Source organism: Urocitellus parryii, chromosome 7 (genome assembly GCF_045843805.1).
Source record: "Urocitellus parryii isolate mUroPar1 chromosome 7, mUroPar1.hap1, whole genome shotgun sequence".
Classification (NCBI taxonomy): domain Eukaryota; kingdom Metazoa; phylum Chordata; class Mammalia; order Rodentia; family Sciuridae; genus Urocitellus; species Urocitellus parryii.
The window spans coordinates 64,208,410-64,234,388 of NC_135537.1; the positions used below are offsets into that span (position 1 = coordinate 64,208,410).

General features: G+C 36.6%; 1 protein-coding gene across 3 annotated transcripts in view; it reads right to left on the reverse strand.

Moving 5' to 3' along the window:
* Asph (aspartate beta-hydroxylase) overlaps window positions 1–25,979 on the reverse strand; it is a 208,533-nt gene that overhangs the window by 180,726 nt on the left and 1,828 nt on the right. The window lies entirely within an intron of this gene.

Sequence of the window (25,979 nt, forward strand, 5' to 3'; positions counted from 1 at the left end):
AAGCTGTTTATAAGTCTTTAGTTTTGGGGGGGTTTTTTTGTGTTGTTTTTTTTTTTTTCCCAATTGAAGGTTTCAAAGGTAAATTTAACACTTAAATACCCTGAAGAAGAGTCAGCAACCTAAGGTGTCAATATTTGATGGCCTAGATGTGGGACAGGGTGAACTAGGATCAGGGACAACTAGAGAAAACTGACAAGTGCTTTGTCATCCTCTGACCATTAGTCATTCCCCCTCTCCCCTCCAGGATCTATCCCACTAAAGTTAGTGTTTGGGCCAGGCTTTGCAGCACACACCTAGAATCCCAGCGACTCGGGAGGCTGAGGCAGGAGGATTTACAAGTTCAAAGTCAGCCTCAGCAACTTAGCAAGCCCAAAGAAATTTAGGGAGACACTCTCTGGAGATATTTATTTTTTTAAAAGAGGACTAGGGATGTGGCCCAGTGGTTAAGCGCCCCTAGGTTCAATCCAATGGTACCACAAATAAAAATAATAATAAATTTAAAAGTTAGTGTATGTTAAAATAGAAAATGGTAATGCACCACTTGCCAGGTTTAAGATAACTGCAACCTCTAGAACCATGAGCAAAGAGAAACTTTTTTTTTCTTTATAATTGTCTCAGGTGTTTCCCTATAGTAACTAGAAGCTTCTCAATATACCCTTTATCACTTCCTGCCTTCACTTCTTTCCATATCCACTTGAAAGTACACAGTTCCTTGTTTAAATTCCTCCCTGGATCACTAAACTCTCTTACTTCTCTTTTTTATGGTATCAGTCTGCCATGACAGTCTCATTGGGAGAACACCACTATTCATGGTCTTCATGATAGCAAGGGCAGCTGGACACACTGAAGAAAATCAGGAAGAGGACACAGTGCAGCCAACTTCAACTAGGCTCAGTACAGCCTGTCAAGACTACCACATTTCTCTAAAACATTCACTTTTCAATTGTGCACAAAAACTATTTCAGACTTCTCTGCCCTCAACTATTCAACTTATACTCATAAACTACCATAGCCTTTTACTTCAAAGAAAGAACAGAACCATCAATGGGGAACTGCCTTGACTGTACACTGCCAACCACACAAACCAGTACTCACCTGCACCTATTTCCTGCTCTCCTCCTAATTCTCCAGATAGCCTGCCCCTCCTTGGCTCTTGACACTTGCCCTCTCTCTCCCTTACACCCTCATTCTTGCTGCCTTTACATAAGCTAGGGCTGGCCCCTGCTCTGTCTTTCTCCTTCCCCTCACAGATCTGATTCTCAAAAGAATAATGATGTCACTTTCATTTTCTACCCTCCCACTCACTTCTTACAACCTGTGGGCTGCCATCTGGCTTCTTCCCATGACTCCCAGGCAGTAGCTCTAATGTCACACCAATGATTTCCATGTCATTAGCCCAAGAGAAAACGTTCTGTCCTTATCTTACTCGACCTCTTAACACAATTCTCCACCTTTTGTGAATATTCCCTTCCCTTGACTCTGATGACTTTGGAATCATCTGACATTTACATCTGCCTTTGGAATTTTTGATTCCAAGTCCTCTTCACTGAGTGACTCTCCTCTAGCTGACTGTGAAGTGCAGAAATTCCATAAGCTTGGTCCTAGGCCATTTCCCTAGGTGATGTCAGCTACTATCTGTAGGGCTGAATTTTTTCTCTCCTTTGGGCTCAAACCACATATCTGGCTTTTCAGTGTCCTTCAGGAACAACAAATTAATCCTCAAGCTCAGCACAGCCATGACAAGTACTGAGCTGCCTCCTCTCCTATCCTCTCCAATGTTCTAAATCCCAACAGCACTTCTATGAAGCCTGCTGCTTCAGCTGAAAACCTGGGGTTGTTTTTCATCCTTTTCCAAACACTCACCTTTCATATGGGTTTCTATCTGGTGGCTGCAAATAGGCTACAGCCATGCCAAGATATCGATTAACCCAGTGCTGGTCATCCTAGCCTATTTTTATTTTGATATTTTTTGAAAGCATGGGGTGTGTCCTGATATCCAAAAGTAGGAAACCCTGTCTTAAATCACCCAAGTTTCTGTCAACTGTGACAGATCACCCAAATCCAAGTTACCATTAGGCTATTTCCAATCCTTGACATAACCTTTACTGCTCCATACAGCAACTGAAATAATGGTTTTTAAATTAGATTATATTGCTACCTTGTTAAAAACCCACATTATTATTAATAATAAAATACAGAATCTTAGAAGTGGATCATAGGACTCTGCTTGACATGGCCCCAGTCCACAGCTCCAGCTCAGTGCTGGGTCATTTCCCTTGAGCCCTCTAGAACCCAGCCACAAAAGAACCGTCATGCTCTTGAGTGTCTCAGGCTCCCTGCCCAGGCTATTCCCTCTTCCTGGAATATCAAAATGATGGTACCACTATCTAACCCTAAAGCACAATCCCCTGCCTCACTGTTTCCTGCTGCCTCTGATTACTGACCACCTCCTCAAGAAACCTCTCTGATTTCCTGATATGCCCAGTAGTCTGCACTTTTCCTTTAAGGCATGATTACACTGAGAATGAGACAGCTATTAATTTCTATTAATTAGACAGTAATTAATTTCTTAATCTTTTGCTACCTCTGAAATATCAGTTTCATGAAGCCAAGTACTAAATATGCCTCATTCATTCCCTTGTGTCTGGTAGGAACTCAATAAATACTTCTGAAATAACTGAATAAATTCCTTCTCAAATTCTTGTTACTATAGGACTAATCAAACTAATTCCCATTCACTCTTCAGAAATGAAGGAGAAGTCCTTGGAGGCCAGTCTCAGTAATGTAACAAGACCCTGTCTCAAAATAAAATTAAAAGGGCTAGGGTGTAGCTCAGTGGAAACCTAGGTTGAATTCTGGGTTCAATCCTTAGTTCAGAATAGGAAACAATAAGTAAATAAAAAGTAAAAAGAAAGACGAAGCCCAGTGATTCCTAAATACTGGTTACGGGTTACAGACTCCAATTGGGCAATTACCAAACTCCACAGCTCCATCTCGGATACATTCTTTAGTGACCCACCTGGGGTGAATGACATGTTGGTGGAATAAGAATAGGGTCAGGTGGAGAAGGCTGTGGCATTTCCTTCATCTTTCCTGTAGAAAAGGCACAGTTGATTATGACAAGAGACCACCATGAGTCTTAGAACTTAGAAAAACAAAGTTATATGCTCGTCAATATTAGTAAATGAAAGTGCAATATTAGCAAGACCCAAGCATATCAGCCTCTAGTACTATGCAAATTTTGAAACCATTTGGATAATATCCAAAATTTATATCCAGTGGACAACTACTGCCCCAGCACTCCCCTGTGTATATTAACACTGATTCACAGCAGAGAACAAGTGAATGAGAGGAGAGGCACACCAGCTCCCCATGATAAATCTGGAAGGACAGAAAACTCCTTAGATAAAAACTTAACATGACAGATAACTTCAAAGTTTCTTCAAGTCAGGCTAATCAATCAGTTCCTCAAATTTAATTAGTTGTTCCTCCAGAACATTCAACAGAGAAGTCTTCATCTCAGAGGAAATACCACTGCCATGGGGTTAATTGTCCATATATGTAAGTAATGGTTATTAGTATGATGTTCAAAATGAGCCAGTCTCCTGCTGGCTTGAGAGAGGCAATGGGTATAAAGAAAGATGAATTAATGATGTTCATTTAGAAACTCTGAGGTGATGACAGAAAAGTTGATAGGATGAGCAAAAAAAAAGTTCATTTTTCAAAATTAAAAAATAATAACCAAAGAGCCAATCATTCATTACTCAGTCAACTCAAATTTCTAAGCAATTAGAAACCACAAAGTCAATATGGATGATGACCAGGGATCCACAGTTCAATCCCTGATCAATAACCCTTTTCCCTAGCAGTTCCTACTTTTCTGGACAAAAATATTCAACATTTACAATTAAGTGTCTAGAGACCCAAATGAGGAGGAAGAGACGGATTAAATTTGTGGCCAGCTAGTCTGAACTCACAGTGGCAATGGGGACCCCCTCCCCAAAATTATGACTAGTGTCTGAAATGAGGGCAGTCTCATAGGAAGTGTTCCTTCAAACCATACAGTTTGCCTACCTACTTGCAAAAATCACAACCGGTTAAATGAACTGAGGACACACTAAAATCGCGCTCTCAAAGTGTGTGAACTGCACACTTTCTTATACACATAACTTCAATAGAAATTTTACAGCTTTGCCAAAAGTAAATTAATCACACTCCTGCAGAATAGTATATCTGTGTTTCTACCTAACTTAGTAAAATATGTCTATTCATTTATGAATTCCCCAAATCCCTCACCTAAGTCAAAATGAGAGGTACTGGCAGAGAATCCCTTGTGGAGACCAAGGGCTACAGGGAGACCGACTCCCTTGCCAGCAGATGTCTACTCAAGCAACAATCTCAGTGGACCACTTGAGAAGGAGTAAAAAGTGCCAGGGAGGGAAACCTGCAGATAAAAGCAGACAGCTACAAAGCAACCTGAACTCTCAGCATGATGTCAGTTTTCTTATGGATCAAAGTGAGCAGCAAAGTTCCGGGGTTTGCACCATCTAACCAGAACCTTGCTTAAAAAGGCTGACCACCACAAGGCATTCCCAGGAGCACAAGGGGTGGAGGATCTGTCAGGAAAGATCCCAGGAGAGGTTGCAAGAAGCCCTGAGCCATAGGGAATGTTCCCACCTGGACTTCCAAAGAACTCAGAGGCAGCACTTGGGCACCTGTCATTTGAGGGCAACATACCAGCTCATCTCATCAACAGGCAGAGAGGAGACTCTCAGCAGGGACACATGAGGGGAGAGCCCTCCCTGCCACACACTTTGAGAAGCCCAACTATTCAAAAGCTGACTTGGAGCCTGCAACTCAATCCTTCCTGCTGCAGGCACACCCCCCCCCACCCTGCCTCCATGGGGAGAAAGAACTTTGGAATTGGAAATGAGATCAGATCTCAACCAGACAGACTTTTAATAACACAGAGTGACTGGGGTGTTAAGGAATCTGTCCCAGAGAAAGACAAGAGCCTCTGCTACTCAGAGGAAATGGGAGCTAAATCTTTCCTAATTAAGCACAATGTCTGAAGGAAAATGAAGATACTTGATATTAGTACCCTGACAGACAGATGGGTAAAGAAAATGGCTACACAATGTGCTTTCCGATGTTAGGGTCAACCACAGGAAATGGCCAGCATTTGACCACTTTTTTTTTTTTTTAGAGAGAGAGAGAGAGAGAGAGAGAGAGAGAATTTTTAAAATATTTATTTTTTTAGTTTTCGGCGGACACAACATCTTTGTTGGTATGTGGTGCTGAGGATCAAACCCGGGCCGCACGCATGCCAGGCGAGCACGCCACCGCTTGAGCCACATCCCCAGCCCAATTTGACCACTTTTTGATCCATAAAAATGATTATTTCATATGACTTGAGTAATTTACTTCCCCAATGTTTTACTATGAAAATTCGCAAACACACAACAAAGCTAAAAGAATTATATTGGATGCCTCTATACTTACCACTTAGATTCCACTATCACCATTCTATTATACTGCTATGGCATATCTATTACTCTATACCCGTTCATTAATCCATTTCATCTGTATAATGCATTTCAAAGTAAACTATAGACATCAGTGCATGTCCCTACACACTTAGTTTAACATTTTTATATAGTTTTTAATGTAAAATTCACATAAAACAAAATGCATTAATTTTAAGCATACATTCCAAATTTTAGCAAATGTGTATACCAGGCCAGGCACTGTAGCACACACCTGTAATCCCAATGACTTGGGAGGCTGAGGCAGGAAGATTGTGAGTTCAAAGCCAGCCTCGGAAAATTAGCAAGGCCCTAAAGCAACTTAGTGAGACCCCCATCTCTAAAGAAATTATAAAAAAGGCTGGTGATGTGGCTCAGTGGTTAAACACCCCTAGGTTCCATCTCTAGTATCAAAAAAGAAAAGTGTATAATAGTATAATACAAATTAGAATATAATACTACCACTTAAATTCCCTCCTTGCTATCCCCATTTCTATTTCACCCATCCCACCCTGAGAAGCGACCCCCACTGTCCTTTTCTTTCCCCCACTAGAGATTCGTTTTGCCTATTCTTGGAATTCCATAAAAAGAATAAAACATGATATGTACTGACTTGTGTTTGCTTCCTGTTCCCCACAGGTGTGTTATCTGGGGCAGCAGCTCACTACTCTGCATTGCTGGGTAGCGCCACTATGCATGCATAACACACATGAGAGAGAGAGAGAGAGAGAGAGAGAGAGAGACAGAGAGAGAGAGACAGAGAGAGACAGAGAGAGACAGTGTGTCTTTCAGAGTGTATCTGTTCTCCTATGGGTAGAAACTGGCATTTCCCACTTTCCACTACCATGAGGAAAACTGTCGGGAACACTCTGACACAAGGCTACTGTGAATACAGTCAGTCCCCATATCCTCGGGTTCCACATCCACGGATAAAACAAACTACAGATGAAAATGCAGTTAGACCTATGAAGTTTGCACCTTTACTGGACATGTACACATGTTTTCTCATCATCACTCCCTAAACAATGGAGTCTACCAATTACTGACACAGCATTTACAGTGTATTAAATCTTACAGGCAATTAAGGGATGATTTGAAGTATACAGAGGATGTGCAGGTTATACTCAAATACTATGATATTTTACATAAGGAACTGAAGCATCTGAGGATTTGGGGGATCAATGTGGTCCTGAAACCAATCTCACATAGATACTAGATAACTGGAGCCATTCTTCCACTGATGGCAAAAAGAAATAACCATAAAACCGTGCATTTCTCATAGGTAAACACACACGAATGGAATTATTGGGCCATAAGGCAAATGTATTCTTAGTATTATAAAAAATTACCAGATCTTTTCCCAAAGTGAAAAGATTCTACCAGGCAGTCAGTGAGATATCATGAGCTCTATTGTTCTACGATTTTATCAACATTTAGAATTGTCATGCGTTTTAATTTTAGCTGTTCTGGTGAGTAGGCAGTAGAACCTCCACATGGTTTTAACTTGGACATTTTTTTCTTGTTCTCATTGGTCATTTATTTCTCTTTTATTAACTATCTGTTCAACATTTTTGCACATCTGCCCATTTTTAAATTGAATTGTAGGAGTTCCTTGTATTTCCTGGATAACGGACAAACATGTTCTAGAAGTTTCTTCCCATCTGTCACTTTTCTATTCATTTCCTCAGTGTCACCTTTTGATGGTTAATAGTCTTTAATTTTGATGATGTACTAATTTTATATAGTTATATGTTTTATATAACATTGAAAAATGTTAATTAAAATTTAACAGGAGCAGGGCATGGTGGCATATGCCTATAATCTCAACACCTCTGGAGGCCGAGGCAGGAAGATCACAAGTTCAAATCTAGCCTCAGCAACTTAGTATGATCCTAAAAAATTTAGTAAGACCCTATTTCAAAAATAAAATATAAAAAGGGCTGGGGATGTGGATTCAATCCTCTTTGGTAGGAAAAAAAAAACATATTTCTGTGCCTTACATTCTGAAACGTGACATCTATTTCAGGACTTACCACAGACAATCACTGGACCCAAGAAACAGAGCCACTGTCAAAAGCCCCTTTACTGGATGAAACAGTGTTCCAGTGAAGAGGAAGGTCTCATAATCAGAGGCCAGAACATCAACTAAATATCTTTCAGTGGTCTATATCACTAAAAGTTAAGTAATGTTGATAATTTTGAAAAATATTTCCATTAGGTAAAAAATGTCCTAAGACAGTCATTTTTCCCTTAAATTCAAAAACTAATGCATATTTTGTTGTTTTTCTACTACCCTAATGTGTTATTTTGAAGTCTTCAAACATACATACAGAATAAATACAAGTGTAATGAAAGGCCTGTATACTTTACACCTGCAAGCACCACCACACTTGGTTTAGGGGTGAAATATCTTGATTTAACTTTCAAGAGGCTCAGCAGCAAAATAAAAGGGAATTGTGAGAGAGAATACAAACACATAAAAGTGTTACAAATTGCTGAAATCTAAATGAAGAAGACGTGAATTCATTGTACTTGGCTTATTTGTAACTATCTTGAATTTTTCAAATTTTTTTAAAAAGTTGAGGAAATACAGATATCCAGTTCAAATCTCCAGAACAAACGATCTGAAGTGTTAAAAGTTTCCCAGGTTCATTCATAATTGAATTCTGGACAAGTTTAAAAGGTGGCAGGGTACTTTTCTCAACTTAATATGACCTACCTGCAAGTTCTGCTCCCATATTTCCAATTGCCTATGGGACATTCTTAACTGGATTCTCATAGTCAACAAGCAGGATAAATCTAAGTCCTCGGCCACATGGAAGCCATTTGGACACCTCAGCATGGTCCCCCCTAACACGCAAACCCCTCGATTCAAAACCATCACTTCTTTTGCATAGACTCTCTTTTCCCTCCCATACTAGATTTCCCTCAGAGTTTTGTGCCATATATCAGTTTAATAAGCATTAATTTGACAGGTTTCTCTTGAGGTTGAAATCCCCAGCCATTAGGTCAGCACTCTTTGGGTACACAGTTACACAGTCACCTATACTTCCAACTATATATATTGATCCATGTTGACCATCTTCAGCACTAGGGAATTTTTAGAGACACTATTAAATAGTTTGGTGCAGTTGGGATAAATGAGAAGATTATATTCTGTCCAGTCTACAAAGTCTATCAAAATGCATAACTGAATCAGCTTGAAGCAGCCTGTAATTAGCAAATCCGTAGTGTTTCCCAGTGTCCATGTTTTCTAAGTACCTAAAAATAACTTACTACTAGAATTTGCTCAGGATTGCACAAGACATCAGTTTACAGTTGTGCTGAATCTACCTTTCTTCCCTTAATAAAAATGGGACATTTCTCCCTCAAGTGTCTTTGCTATCTCTTATAATTTTCGGGGACCCCCAAAGGTGAAATATGCAAAAAGCTTTGGTTGAAGCTGTGGTTTTGAGACTTCTGGAAAGCCTCAGCCCATAGCACATCCAGTCTCATTAACATCATTGCACAGTTTACTTCTTACTCCCACAAAAGTGCAATATAAGTTATTTTTGTCCCAACTCAATGATGAAGCACATCTATCACACATGGAGTGTTTTAAAAACAAAAACACACATGTGTTTTTGACTTGGTGTGCCCCTCCCTACACCCTCCACCTGTGCTTTTCTTCCATACAGACACCTTGTTGGAAGATGTGCCTTAACCCTGACTCAATTTGGTTTAAACCCCCTATAGGAGTGTGACCCCTCAAATGACCTCACTAGCAACAACCTTGAATTATTCAAGTTTTATATAAGTTACAGACATATCCAGGTGGAAAACCTAGCCACGTAGTACCACACAGTCCTGACCAAGCTGCACCTTTCTCACAGCAGTGGCTGAACAGTTTTAATACCACCCTATATAAAAGTTTTGTTTTAAACAGAAAGGTTTTGGTCAATATAACATCCAAATCAACAACTTGTCAGGTAGCTCAGGGGTAGAACATTTGCCTAGTATGCATGAGCCCCTAGGTTGAATCCCTAAAGCAACTAAACAAATGTCAGATTAGCAAAATTATAAGATGAAAAAAAATCTTAGGATGGTATATTATATGGTTTCCTCCACACAGTTGAATATGCATTCATTCAACAAGTTCTCTACATTCCTGCCTCGTGTTACAACAAAGAATGCGAGAGGCATTTTTACTTATAACCTAGTAGAGGTGACAAGCAGAAAGGCATCAATATTGTCCCCTGTGCCAAGGACTGAATCGGGGTAAAAGGGCACAGGGAACAATATGGAGGCAGGAAATCATTAGGAATCAAAATATTTAATTTTAAACATATAGCATTCTTAGGTACAACTGTTCTTTACAAGTATTAAGAGTGTTTAACTTTATCTTCTAATCAAAATTGGCAAATCTTAAAAGTCAAAAAGGAAACTGTCATGATTTTTATAAAAGAATTTTAAAAGCCAAAAATGGGAAGAAACATTTAGCAAATTATTCCACACTGCAGCATTCACATAAGTAATTTTAGCCCCATTCTTGCATCATGTTTAAAAATAAAGTGAGGAGAAAATCTAAATCTTGCAAAGTAAGCAGAGCTTTTCTAATTTCACAAAAATACAGAACAAATTAAATGCCTGTCTCTGCCCAACTTTCTTCCCATATGGAACACACTAATTCTGGATGAAAGAGATCTGGGAATGCCTCTTATGGCCACGGCACGGCTTCCTACAGATGTACTTCCCAAAGATTGCTACAGGGAAACTTACAGCATGGTGCCTGAACAGTAGCTGATACTTGGTAGACTTGACCTATTTAATTCTCTAAATAGATGAAGCAGATGTCTTCTCAACACTTCTTTGCTTCTTTAGTTCTACCAATTACAAACATCACTGGGACTTTTGTTGCCCATAATCTAAACCTAAAAAATCCACCCATGTAACATCACTTTTGAGGGCTTTTTACATCCAGGAAGTACAGATGACACAAAAGCACAGGTATCCCTCACCGAAGTAGCTTTTGGGGCTGCTATGGAGAAATATTTACCTTTATTTGTTCATTCCAACATATTTTTTGTCATTATACATGAGCTTTATTATTATTATTATTATTATTATTATTATTATTATTATTGCATTACAATTCTTAATACACCTTTATACCACAATTTATCATATCTCTGTACATAAGATATGTTGACACCAAATTCACATCTTCATACATGTATTTTGTATAATGATGAGGGTCTCCTTCCACCATCCATGCTATTCCCCTTCTCCCTCTCTTTCCCTCCCACCCCTCTTCCCTATCTAGAGGTAATCTTCCTCCCATGCTCTCCTTCCCTACCCCATCATTCCAACATCTAAGTACCTTTTTGGTGAACTGTACTAAGTACCTACATTGATACTCAATATTCATCTATAATTGAGTACTACAATGTCCAGGCAGCCATTTCAGTGCTAGAAATAAAAAAGAAAACAAAATGTGTGTTTATCTGGCTCTTAGCAGTGTCTCTCCCAGCCCCAGAAATTACTCTACACCAGGGAAAGTAAACTATGGCTGACCTCCTGTTTTCTTTGTGTGGGCCAAGTGCTCAGCGTGATTACACTTTTAATACTGTTGAAAAGAAATCAAAGAAGAAATTTCATAATGTAAGAAAAACTGTATAAAATTCAAATTTCAGTGCCCATAAAGTTTAATAGGAACACAGTTACACTCATCTACTGATCCTATTGTCCACAACAACTCTCAGACCACAGGAGCAGAGCCGAGTAGCTGCAAAGTGACGGCACATCTGGCAAAGCCAACTCCTGATCTAAACAACCCAAAGCATCGCCACAGCCCCATCCAGACAGGCACGCCTGAGCCAACATGAGCCAGAAGTCAGAAGTCTATCTCTAAATAAAGAGCAAAAAGACGCTCCTTTCTTTCTGTTGAATGTGAACAAGAAGGCGTGCAATCCCTACTGCCACCATCCATCTACCTTCTGGGACCCACAAGGGGATAATCTATACTGAGTGGAAAACCAGAAGGATTTGAATCTGTGAAGACAGTCTGAGCAACTGATTGTTCTTTATCTACAGCCAGCCTGCCTCTCCCTTTCTTTATAATTGAAGCAAATCGCCTAATTATTTATGTGAGTTTGAGTCTGGTTTCTGTCCCTGATAGATGGTGTCCTTACAATCAAGTAGGAGTGATAGCTGTTAGTCCCTGGTAATGTCACCATCACTGCATAGTAACTATATTTGCGAAACTCTCACTATAAGTCACTTTGCAGTCAATCCTATTAACTATGATGAAAGCACTATATGGTTATAAAGATGGAGAAAGATTTAAAGATGCTTGAAGAGGTTTAGGATTATTCAACATCAAAAATTAAGTCTTTCTGGCCAAAGTTTGTTCTTGGGTGTAGTTTCAGTATGAGGCTATTTTGTTGTCTAATATCATGGATGCCCCGTACTTTGATCATTTGAAGAAACCATATAACACAAGTTCTATAGAAGAACATCATGGGAAAGGGGAGGGAGGTTTTCAAACTCAGTATATAGGCAGAGACTGAAGAGAGAGTAGGGAAGAACTGACAAGGGAACTTAGTCTTGAAGGATGCAAAGGAGTCAGACAAAGAATGCAAGGTCACTGGTGAGCTGTCATCAAAAATAAAAACAGCAAGTACACACACCAAGCCTGCAGAGAGCAATTTAAAATGGCTGGGGCATGATCTGGAAAAGAGGGTAAGGCCGGCACCAGTAGAGAAGGTAGGAGGAGAAAGATCATGGAAAGCCTCCTTTATCATGCTAACGAATCTGAACCATATCTTGAGTACCTTGTGAAACAACTTGGAGGGTTTTTTTTTTTTAAATAAGGAAATGAACAAGATCTTATTTCCAGTTTATAAAGATAGCAATGACTAAAAGATGAAATGGGAACTGTTATGAGTAATCTATGTAACAAATAATAATGATCTAAAATGTTCAACTAGAATAGCTTTAGAGTCTGATTTGGGATCTGCAGTCCAGTTTTGATATTTACTAGCTTTCTGATCTTTGACAAATTAATCCCTTCAACCTTCCAACTCTTCATCTATAAAAAATAAAAACTAGAACACAACTACAGAGTCGAATAGTAAAATAGAGATAAGTATACAATGTCTGACATATTGTTAGCACTCAGTAAGTAAGTGATATGTAACTCACTGTTTCTCTTTGTCGTTATTGGGCTCATTCAAGTCTATAGCTCAGGAGTGCTATAGAACTGGGAGCCATCAATCAACAACAGTTAAAGCTATGGAGAGTGTATGTCATGGAATCAGAAGAGGGTCAAACAAGGAATCCTGGGAAGTGCTTTTAGGATTTAAGTAGTATGTTGCCTTTGGCCAGAAAGACCTAAAGAGAAGAATGAAGAAGAAGAGCACATATTACTGATTTGTACTATTTGGCTAAGTATAGTACACAGACGAGGGTTGTTTTTTTGTTTTGTTTTTTGTTTGTTTGTTTTTTTTTAAGGTTTCCATAGATTGCATTTTGGTCTCCATTAAATAAAAAAGAGGTGCATATGCTATAGGTAAGGATGGAGGAGGAAGAGAATTCCCAGAAGATAACTGATATCTACTGTGGGTTCCTGTAGAGTCCCACAGACTCACACCTCAGCCTTTGATTTCAAATCAAGTAACCTGGATGGGGACTAAAGGACCCCAACAGTTGTGACTGCCAAGATGGCAAATATTATCTGTGTTGCAAATCATCTCCACTCACCTACCACACTCCCAAACTTTCTCCTTAGTGTAAAGAAAGAGAAGGGTTCCACTGAATGATATAATAGAGATGTACCTGTTATGTAAGCTCAGTTATTCATATTTTCACATGTAAATTAGAGTAATCTTTCTCCAATATTCTCAACTGTATTGGCTTCTGCAAACACCACAGGTCCTAGATCCTACCTAATTGCTACAGGGATAATCAGCCTCACGGCAGCCTGCAATGTCAAGCAATGTCAAGCAACTCTGAGGCTAACCCCCACCCATCATGTGACAGATGAGGGAGCTTGAAGGATGGCCTCTGATTTCTCTGCAAAAATGAGAAGCAGCCATCTGCCAAAACTGAAGGACAATAATAAGGTCTTGGCTCAATGAGTTTGAAATTTGAAATATCTGGTGTTGAAAACATGGGTAAACAAACTAAGAACACACAAAAAGCCTGAAAGGCACCAGTGAGAGACCAGCTGAGGGACTGGGTCTTAAACACACTTCACAGTTCATTTCCAGCTCTTTCAAATAAACAAGCTAGCAAACTGTGCTCCCTCTTATTCAATCTTACGCCCTTACTCATGCACCTTAAATGTCTTATTGATCACAAGAGAATTCTAAAAATTAGCCTGAGGACTTATTAACACAAATGCTGCATTACCACTGGAAGAAAGCAATAAAATAAAATAAAATAAAAAAGTTGCTTAGGACATTTAGACTTTTATATACACTAATTTCATCTTTAAAATGTTCTACCTCTGTAATCTTACAGAGCAAGCATGCACATGAAATTCTGGGCTATATTTGGCATAAACATCTATTAATACCTCCACAGCAGCAAAGGAAATGGTCAATAATTGTGACTTGGATCTGTGCCACGCACCCTAGGCCTCTCTTTATGCTGGTTACAAATAGACTGATGGGCCAAAAAGCACGAAATAATCAAATAAATCTTGAATTTCAAAAATAAGCACTGTGTTTTGTTCATAAAGAAGTAAATTCAATTTTGACCACACTCATGTACTTGGTGCTAGTCCTTATCATTTGAGGAGGAAGATGGATTCCATATTGAGTCCATCAAACCAAATTAGCAGTATTAAATGGTTTACTATGTGGTGATTTTTTAAAAGCAACGTTATTTTGTTACAAAGTAATAACTGGCACGTGATGCCTATATTCTGCTTACAAGAGGTTCAGCTAAAACCACAAACCTTTTGCCAGAATGTTTTGAAACTTCAAAGACAGAACATTTAGAAAATAACTCACTCACATGAGCCTACAAAGAAAGTGAGAATGTATCTTGGTGAACCAGAATCAAAAAGAAACCAAATTTAAATAATCCTACACACATTTAAAAATAAAGCTACTTCCCCTCATGTTTACCCACAATGTCCCATGCACGATAAACCAACAAAAAGGTTCAAATGAGTTCTACTCAATGACTAATTCTATACAAACTTTGCCAAAGAATAGAAAAAGGGGAAATACTCTTAAATTCATGTATGTGGCTAGGATAACCTTTGAAAACAAAACCAAGAATGAAAATTTTTGGTCAATTTTACTCAGAGATTTATTAATAAAACTAAATCAATAATATTTACATATATATATAAAATCACCAAGTTGGAGAAATGTATGGGTAGTTTTTAACTAGAATACCTGTTATTATAACTTAGTAATGAAAGAAGCACAGAACTGGAAAAAAAAAAATACACACACACACACTTGTTTTTTTCCCAATAGATGCTGAGAAAATACTCAGTACCAATCATAATTAGGGAAGGGTGAAGTGGAAGAAAGAGGAAGTGGGGAATGAAGGAAGAAGAGAAAAAGAAAAGAAGGAAGAATATCACAGACCTACATTCAGCATGAAAAAAGACACAAAATACTAGCAAATAAAGAAATGTATACAAGGATAATTCAGCTTCACCACATGGAATGGCAATAAAGAAAAAGAATTTGACAAATTCCTTAAACTAGAAATATAAAAAATTTCCCCCAAACTGATAAAAAGTATCTGCAAAATATGCAGAGTTGATATTCTACTTGTTGAACAAGGCCAGAATGTTTGCTCAAATCATTCCTACTCAGCAGTGTTCCTCCAGGGTACACAGTAAGGCAAAAAAAAAAGTGGCGAAGAAAGAAATTGGGCACTTCCCATTTAAGGGTGACAAGACATGTACACAGAAAAATCCCAAAGAATAAATTCAAGGTTTTTTTTTTAAAGCTCCTAAAATTAAAAAATAATAATAATTTAGTAAAATCATAAGACCTAAGATGTAGATATCAGCTTCATATCTATATATTAGTAACATTCAATAGCAAAGTGAAATTTCAAAAAAAATATCATTTACAATAGCATAAAAAAACTTAAAATATTTAGAAAAATATTTAACAATAATGCATAAGAGTTCCGTACAAAAAACTTAAGTAAAGGCAAAAATAACTTTAATACCCACATAAATGATGACTATATCACTGTTGTGGAATGGAAGACTCAGTGAGATGTTAATTCTCCCAAACTTGGGTCTATAGATTCAAGGTAATTCTCATGATAAGCCCTAGCATGCTTCATTCTGTAAAACCTTACTCTAAAATGTGCATGCATGGATATACAAAAGGACTAGAATACTCTTAAAAGGAAAACAAATTTGGAAGATGAACACTATGTGGTTTTAGTAGTTACTTACTAGTTAGCTGGAGTATTCAAGACTGTGTCATACAAGCTTAAAGAAAATAGATAATAAAAAATAGAATAAGGAATCCAGAAAGAGACCCATATTTGTACTCTCGTTTGCTTTATGCCAATCACACCAAAAGCAATTCAATGATGGAAGCAATATCTTTTCAACAAATTGTGCCAGAACCCCTGGACAGCTATAGAGAAAAAAAAATACACACACACACACACACACACACACACACACACACACCCCTAATCCTAAATTAAACTAAGAAAGATCACAACTTAATCATAAAAATGAAACCTAAGAAACTGCTAGAAGAAAATAGAGTAGGACAGCTTTGTGACTTGGGAATAAGAAAAGTTTCTCAGGACAGAAAGAGTAAAAACAGAACATAAGAACATATGTCAACACTAGAAATATTTTGCTCTTCAAAAAACAGTATTCGGAAAACCAAAAGGTCAATTAACCTGGGAGAAGTATTTGTAATATGTGTACCTGGAAAGACCTTCCATCCAGAATACATAAAGACACAGGCAAAAAACAAAGAAGTAAAAAGTGGTGAAAGTGTTACACAGAAACTTCCCAAAAGAAGAAAAATGTGTACAATAAGCACAAGAAAAAGTCTTGACATCACTAGTAATCATAGAAAGGCAACTGTAAACTGTAACAAAAAGCCACTGCATACCCAACAGAAAAGCTAAAAAATTTAAAAACTGACAGCACCAAATGATGGTACATATGCAAAACAAGTAGAATTCCCACAGGTTGTCAGTGGGAGTGTAAAATATACTGTACAACTGCTCTACCAAACAGTTTGGCAGTCTTTTAATAAAACTAAATATATACCTACCCTATATCCCAGCTATTCCTTTCTTGTATTTGCTCAACAAAATGATGAAATATATCCACAAAAACAAGGGGGGAAGGACTTCTATAACAGTCATAAAATTTTCTTCATAATAGACTAAAGCTAGGAATAGCTGAGGTGGCCATCAACTCAAGAACACAAATTGTGCCATACTCTCAGAGTGGAATACTTTCAGAAATAAAAAGAATGAAGTACTGTGAGCACCAGCATTGATGAACCTCAAAATCATGAGGCAGAGAGGCAGAAGCCCTTACACAAAAAGTACCTGCAAAATAAATTCTAGAATAGGCAGCAGTAATATATGGTGGGGGAAAAACTTCAAAGAATGGTTGGCATCTGGTGGCAGAGAGAGGTGCAAGGCACAGGTTTGAGAAAACTGTAAGCACATGTTTGAAAAAACTTTCTGAGGTGAATGAAATATTCTCTATCTTCATAAGGTGTTGAGTTATATAGGTAGATATATTTATAAAAATTCTTCAAATCATACAGTAAAATTCGTAAAATTCACCATATGAAAATATTACCTCAGAGGAAAAAAACAAACAAATGTTGAGCTCTACTTAATGGCAAGCACACATTCAGGAAAGTGAGGTATACTGATGTTTACAACTTACTTTGAAGTGTATAAAAGAAAAGGATTAATTAGTGGCTATGACATGAAGCAAACATAAATATTAGTAACTGTAGAATTTAGGCAAGGGAGACTTTAAACTGAGGTGCATATTTTTAAATTTTTCAGAAAAAAAATATGGTTAAAAATACTATCAAAAAATAAAAGTACCAAGACTAACTCTATTAAAAATGGTTAAGCTGGGCATGGTGGAACATGCCTATAATCCCAGCAACTAGGGAAGCTGAGGCAGAAGGGTGGCAAGTTCAAAGCCAGCCTCGAAACTTAGTGAGGCCCTGTCTCCAAATAAAAAATATAAAAGGCTGGGGATGTGCTTCAGTGGTTAAGTGGCCCTGGGTTCAAATCCTAGTATGGAAAAAAAATGACTGGATCAAATTAATTTATAAGATTTAAATAAGAAATATTATGCTTATGTGAAAGAAGACTCAAGATCATAAATATGTGTATTTGTCCCAAATTATTCTATGAATTCAACAAATCCCAGTCAAAATCTTAAAATGTTTTTCATGAAACTTACTTGAGAATCTCTTCCACACCTGTTTATATACACAACTCCTCCACTCTGTCTATACACACAAAGTACACACAGGCTGGAGTTGATACTTAAGATTCTGTAGAAAGAAGGCACATTCCTTGAACAAAAGTCTTATTATCCATTCTTTTAAAAAAATTGAATTAGATCTCTACCCACAACATATATTTAAAAAAAAAAAAATCTACACCTAATATGGTAGAAGTCTAATTGCAAAAAATAAATAAATAAATAAATTTCCTAATTTTTTAGGAGAAAAGCAAAGAATATTTCATGAAATGTTACAAAAGATGTCTTAAATAAAACACAAAAGCACAAACCACAAAGCAGAAAATAAAGATTCTACTCTTAATATATCAAAATCATAAATGTCTGTTCAACAAAATAGAAAATGACAATGTGGATACTAACAGGCTGGGAGAAGACCTTTACCATACAAATAAATCAAAAGGTTCAGGATTCAGAAAGACATTTTTCAAATCAATATGAAAAATATAAAACAAACAGTAGAAAAAGAAAAACAGGCAATGTATTTGAACAGGAAATTCATAAAAGAGGAAACACAAATGACTAATGTCACTAGTAATTAGGAAAATGAAAATTTAAACCATGAAAGCCTACTTCACACCCACTATACCTGCAAATATTAAACTTTACCAAGGATAGTTGTACAATAGGAGATCTTATCCATTGTAAGTAGGAGTGAGAACTGATACAACAACTTTGGGTTAAAAAAAAAAATAAAGGTAATATCTATTTAAGCTTAATATGTGTGTCCTGTAGGACCAAACAATCCTAATCCAATATATATCCTAGAGAAACCTTCAGACACATACACAAGGCGATAGTACAAAGGCATCCAGGAGTAACATGACTTTGAAAGAAAGCAAAGTGGTCTTAGTTGGACAGATCAATAAAAAGTGACAGATTCATATGGTGAAGGACTATACATATGAAAATAAAGAACCAAAGTTTGGCAGGATCTCAAATGGTGTCTAAATAGTATAACAAGTAGAGCCTGTTTTGATTTGGATCTAGGAGTCTCCCCTGAGAAGTTCATGTGTTAGGCAACATGGCAATGTTCACATGTGAAAAAAATAGAATACGAGAGCTAAAACTTCATCAGTATATTCATCAACTAGATGAATTAATATTTGAATGGACTGTTGGGTGGCAACTCTAGGCAGGTGGGGCATGGCTGGAGGAAGTAGGTCACTGAGGTGTGCCGTTAGGGACTATATCTTGTTCCTGACTCCTCAAATTCTCTCTCTTTTCTGGCTGCCATGAGCTGAACAGCTTCTCTCTGCCACACCCTTCTACCATGACGTTCTGTCTCACCTCAGGCCCCAAAATAATGGAGATCATGGACCATGGACTGAATCTCTGAAACTGCCATTCTGAAATAAACTTTTCTTTCTCTATGTTGTTCCTGTGAGGTATTTTGGGCACAGTGATAAAAAGGTGATTAACACAGAGCATAGTCACAAAACTTTTACCACACACTAAATAAGTACATGTGTATTTCTATACAGAGAAGATAGATACACTTTCTAAGTAGTTTTCATATATAACAATAAATATATTTACATATGTGGACATATAACATGTAACATGCAACACAACATTATGTATGTATTATTTCTGTGTATTGGCATGATATAAAGAAATGTTTAAGAGTAATTATAAGAACAGTATTTATAAGAACAGTTAAAACAGTAGATCACAGAAGAAATTGCATGTATATGGTTATGTCTTATTTTTTCACGTGTATTATAGATACATGGGTGTTCACTACATTATTCTTTATACTTATCTGCAGGTGTTCAATACATAAAATTTCAAACAGATGCAATTTGAACAAGCAACACATAAATACTTTTATTTTAGAACAGACAGAGATGCAAGTTTTTTTTTTAACCAAAAAAATGAGCCTGTGAAACAATTCACAAACTGATTAGAAAGCATCTTGCTCAAAATTATTTGATTCAGGAACAAAAAGATAAAGTTAAATGATTGACATTCTTTTAACAGATATTTCACACATAGATTTTTGTGTTAATGTAAGAAGAAAAACAATTGCTCCTAAATAAAATTTACATGTGAACCAAAGACCAAAGAGTTTTCCAGTATACTATTCCAGAATAACCCAAATTAAAAGCAAAGTCTGAAAAGTAGGAAAACTGTGCGCATTAGCAGCATAGTAAACATGAAGTAGAAGTAAGACAGGATAAAATAACAAAATAGCCATGACTATATACAGTGGCAGAATAGAAATAACTGTCAAGCCAATGTTAAACATAAGAAAAGGCAGTTACAACCATGGTAGTTGTGGAATAAACTTATTTTATCAAACAATATCCTCTCACTTTAAGTTGGGACTGCTTCTTTCTGGCTTCCACACAGAATGAGTCACCGGGTTAAATCTGTGGGCACACATGTAGGAGAGAAGTGTTGGCATTTCTCCACGTTCAGCAAGAGATTCTTTTTTCCACTACCAAGGCTGTCCTTGGAAACCCTGCCATAACTGGACAACCACCCACTTCCCCCATTTAATTCACTAACCATCTATTCTTTGAAGCACAGTGAAACTATGTATGGCAGGTGAAGAAATTCACAAGACTGGGCAAGTCATCTCAACTCACAGGGGACCAAAAAATATTCCAGATCCTTTAGATCTTCTGCAACTTTTTTTTTTTTTTTTTAATGATTAACAGAACAAGCTCAAAATCCTGTCAGCTCTCATAGGTTATCTATCAGATTTGTCGGTAGACACCATCAATCTGATGGGAGCTAAACAGCATTCAGTGATTTGCCATTAAAATAGAAGCACATCAGACAAGGGTAACCAAGACACAACCCTGAAAAACAAATATCAAGTACCAATCAAATGCACCCTCTTATCTGAGGATTGAAAGATAAAATTAAACTGCAATCTTGGCTCCCAGCAATATTAGAACAAAGAAGAAAAAGTACTGAATTCCAGAAAATACCCCTTCACCGGGGCATAGGTAAGAAAAATAGGAAAAAAGGAACATCTTGAATTTCTATTTGTATAACAGAAATGGCCAGAAATGCAGAATGAAACCAGACACGCATTCACCCAAAGAGATTTATCCCAAAGAGATATGCAGTGCTAAGCAGCTGGATACTGGGGTGGCAGATGAAAGAGCCAGATGGGCACTTCCAGGTCTCCCAGATGGCTGCAGCTTTCCCCCAAAGATTCATATAAGTTGTAAAATGGTTCTATTTGCATATAGTTCTTTTAATTGAATTTATTTTCAATTTGTACATAAAACCATAAAAATTATACATATTAAGAGTACCATGTGATATTTCAATATATGTATACACTGTGTATTATTTAAACATACCCAATTCTTCAAACAATATCCTCTGATGAAAAATTTCAATATCTTTTCTTATAGCTTTTTTGAAATACACCATACTTTACTGTCATCTAGTCACCCCACTGTGCAATAGCACACCAGAATTTGTTGCTCCCATCTAACCCTACATAGAGGATTTATTAAAGGGAGGCTACCTGAAAATATTTTGTACCTTAGTTAAAAATAAACAACTTACAGGAGATGCAGAAGAACTCTATTCAAAATGCAAACTAAATTGCACATTTTCATGATATTAAAACTGTAGCTAGAGTACCATCAAAAGTTTAAATTGTATCTTCACTCCAGAAAGAAAATAAATTACAGAATTTCAAAAGATTAGCTGGCAAATTAGCAACTTAAAGGTGGATGTGCAAATGGAATACCTACACAAATATACTCTGAGTAGTGCTCAAAGCCACAGTATACATGCTATCTCAAAAGTGTCCCTTTGACTTGAAACATATATGCTACACAATATAACTTTTTGTACATTAGAGAATTTCAAGCATGCAATGACCTGCTTGGATCTACCCATATTTTCATATTCTCCAACTCTCCTACCATCAGAAGTACTTTAGTGGAAACATAGAAGCACAAACTGTAAAATTGGTCTTGGGCTATTGCAACTCAAAAAGAAAGCAGAGAATAAGTCTTCCTGTTTGAGGAGACTAAGATGAGACATGTTGAGGGACCTGCCGCATAATTCTTAAGTAAATAAGAATGCTGGTCATCAAACTCTTTCTTCCAAACTGCATTGCCTTTCTGGAGAAAAATGGGTTTTCTTTGTTTCTTCGGGATCAGACAGCACAGGAGTTATGTTTGATGCCAACCGAAAATCTGACAGACAGCTCACATGAACTTCTACCCATATTACTTTGGTGGTAATTAGCTGACAAAATAAACCCCATATATTGATTTTCTAAGAATTTATGACACAGATGATTTTTAATTGAAGACTGAAATATTTTTTTTTCCTTTTACTTCCCCACCACAGATTGATTTTTTTTTCTTCTCAAAAGGTGTTCAAGAACTATCTCAAAACATTTTTAGTTAATTTTGGTTTTATATGATCTGGCCAGGAAAGACAAATGCTATTAACTAAACAACAACAAAAGCACACAATTCTTGTAGTAGATAAATTATGGCCTTCCCATCTTTTCATCATAGTGGAGGATTAAGCAGCTGGCACTAATTGATAGCCTCTGCTTAAAGGAAGGAAATTTCACCAGGACCTCTTCCCTCACCAGGTGAAGGGAGCCAGAATGCAAATAACAGCATATTGTATATTTTGGTTACTCAGCAATCTTAAAAACATTGAAAGTAGAAAGAAAAAAGAAAAACACTGTAAGTGTGTTTGTAAAGGACCAAAAACCCACCAAATGAATTTGTGTATATATCTATCTTATAGATAGCATATAAACACATTTAATTCTAAATAAGATAAGCCTAAATAAGACTGCTTGAACAAATTTTTACTATTAAATTTCATATTGTGCCCTTCAACAGATGAATAGAGAAAGAAAATGAATATACACAATGGAATACTACTCAGCTATAAAAATGGCTTTATGACATTTGCCAATAAATGGATAGATCAAGAGATTATCGTGCTAAGTAAAATAAGACAGTTCCCCAAAATCAAAGTTTATATATTCTCTCTGACAATGGATGCTAACAAGATAAATGGATGTTAACACACAATGCGGGGGGAGGGGGGTGAGAGGAGGTTACAGCAAAATAGAAGTTCATTGGATTTGATAAAGGGGAATGAAGGGAAAGCAGGGGAGGATAGGTATAGGAAAGACAGCAGAATGAATCCGACACAATTTTCCTATGTATATGTATAAAGGCACCACAGTGAATCTCCACTTCATGTGCAACCACAGGACTGGGATCCAAAATGGAAATAAGATTTAATCCAAGTGTATATAAATATATCAAAATATACTGTCACATATATCTGCAAAGAACAACAACAACAACAAAAAAAGATACTGGTTTGGGTATCATTTCTATTATGCTATCTTTAACAAAAGCTTTTCATTAGTTGTGAAGATTTCTTTGAAATGCCCATGAATAGATTGTAAATCTGATTTCTTATAGTCCTTGTTCAGTGTTACTCAATTAAGATTAATTTACATGATGTAAACAAGCATCTGTGTTTTATACTTCTTATATTGCTGCAGATTACTAAAGACATGGATTTTGGTAAGGGGTTGCTAACAACTTCACTAGCATGTTCACTGGGGAAGAATGTAAAAAATTCTTTTCTATCACAAATATCAAAGATTTTAGATTTTTCTGATTTTTCTCTCTTTTGTACATTCTGTACTTATTTCAAACTTCCTCACTAAATGTTGTTTTGAACCACCATCTAGATGTGTTTCTAAATATAGTTTTAAAACTATTATCCCATTAAAGTACTACAACAATGACAGCTAAATAAATAAATTGTTCTTGTCAGGTCTTTTGTTCACAGCAGCAAAAAAAAAAAAAAGACTAAAACATGCACCAACAAGCCCCCCTCCCCGAAAAATAACAATAAATCTGAAAACATTAATGGAGAAAAATGGATAGCTTAACAGTTGCTGAGCTTCTGTTTCGCTTTGAAGCTAGCAATGGATGTGTGTTTTGGGTTTCCTTGTATGGTTTCATTGGTTAACTATCATCAACTATTCTGCAGCTTCTGTGTTTCAAATTATGCTTTTTAATAATGTGATGTGAGATAGATTATAGATGGATAGGGACAGATGATAATTTACTACCTACAGTGCCTTTGAAAGAAGTGACTTGTGCCTTTGGACTTTGAGATACTGATTTAAAACAAATAATGGAAAGATTTAGCTCTTTAAAAAAAAAGATCTTAAGAGAACTAATCATCAGTATGTTTTTTAAGACTTTTGAAGTACTTACTCATCAATAGTTTTAAGGACAGGCTGATTAAATAATAATAATTTAAAAACCTAATTGCTGTTATATAACCTGAAGCTTCAAACTGGAAGGGGCAAAGGAGTTCTACAGCGCCACCTACCGGTAAAGGGCAATAAAGTTGCAGGATACTTGCACAAAATAAACAGGCGGATGGAAAAGCAAAGTTATAAGCTACAGAAAAGGAGTGGGCGATACTCAACAGGGAAAAGTTAAACAGACAAAAAACATTACACATGAGTACAACAAAATAAGCCCAAAGGACATCTTGATTGTTCTTCAAAGATTTTTCAAACAATAAATTTGAAAGAGTCTTCTCCTGGCCCCAATTGGCCATTCAGGTCAAATTTGATATGCAAGCTAAAGATATGATGTCCTATTTATTCATGTTTCTTTAGTATTCTAAAACACAAGCTTAAAAAGGTAAAATTAAACTCCACTAAATCGTGTTTCAAGTAAGTTAAATGAAATCAGAGGCAGATATTTCCCTCAAATGTATGCTTCAAGGACCAGGTTCTTTTGTCCCCATACATTCACATAAAAATCTAAGAAATAATAATGTTTAATGTGACCAATATCACCATCAAAGTCAGACTGTCAATGGAAAACATCTCAAAAAAACTTACTGTTTGAGCCCACTCTCAAACTTAAGATATTCAAATAATTTTAGTCAAAGGAAATTTAACTAGCAGCACAACAGGCACCTTTTCTTCAATAACAAAGTATAACATGCCAGGAAGAAAGCCAGAAAGAAACTTGATAAACTAGTTCAAATTCCAATTCCCATAAGCTGTTGCATATTAGAGAACCTAAAATTCAAATAGCATGATGCAATGAACAATATATGAATCCTAGTCTTAATTCCTCCAGTAACTAGCTGAGTTTCCATGAACTGAACAACTTTCGATGAACTAGACAACTTCTATGAGCATTAGTTTTCTCGTCTACACAATTAGAATAAGGAACTAAATGGGTCTCATGGTAATGTCACTGTTAAAAATTGTTTAGCCTCTAGGATTTCCCAAGCATCCAGGAAAAGTTTGCACTTCAATGGTCATACCTAAATGACCAGATAAACACAAGAATGAAAGAAAAGTTAGCTTTATCTTTCAGGTATATCTTGCTATTTAAAAAAAAAAAAATAGCAATACAAATAGAATCACACATTCACACTACAGTGTTAACTGTATAGGTCAATCAAAAGAATCCTGGTTTCTATCCCTGGTGCCTTCTGCCTCATACAGTCAGAACTTAATATTAATGGGGAAAAAATCTACAAAAAAAAAAAAGAAAGAAAATGCATTATGTAATATGCAGGACTGCAATATCAATTCTTGAATCTTTTTGTAACAGATATTTCCTCCTTTATGCATTCCTTTTTATATGCTGTTTTATGATTCAATATGAGAAATGACTTAAAAGCTGTAGATCCTCAAGTGTACATAGATTCCTCTAAAATGCAATCTCAAAGACAGCATAAGTTAATTTAGATCTGTGCATTTCCTATACTTACCAGCTGACTTAAATGGCTCAATTATTTATCCCATGGGGGGGGGAATCATGCACTTTTCTCAATACTAATTCTTACCAATAACAGGCCTTAGAAAGTGACTTCCTCAGAAGCAATCAGTCCCCAACTTAAAAGTGCAAAGAATGAAATGGGACAAAGAGGCATTGGGATTGTAGCTCAGG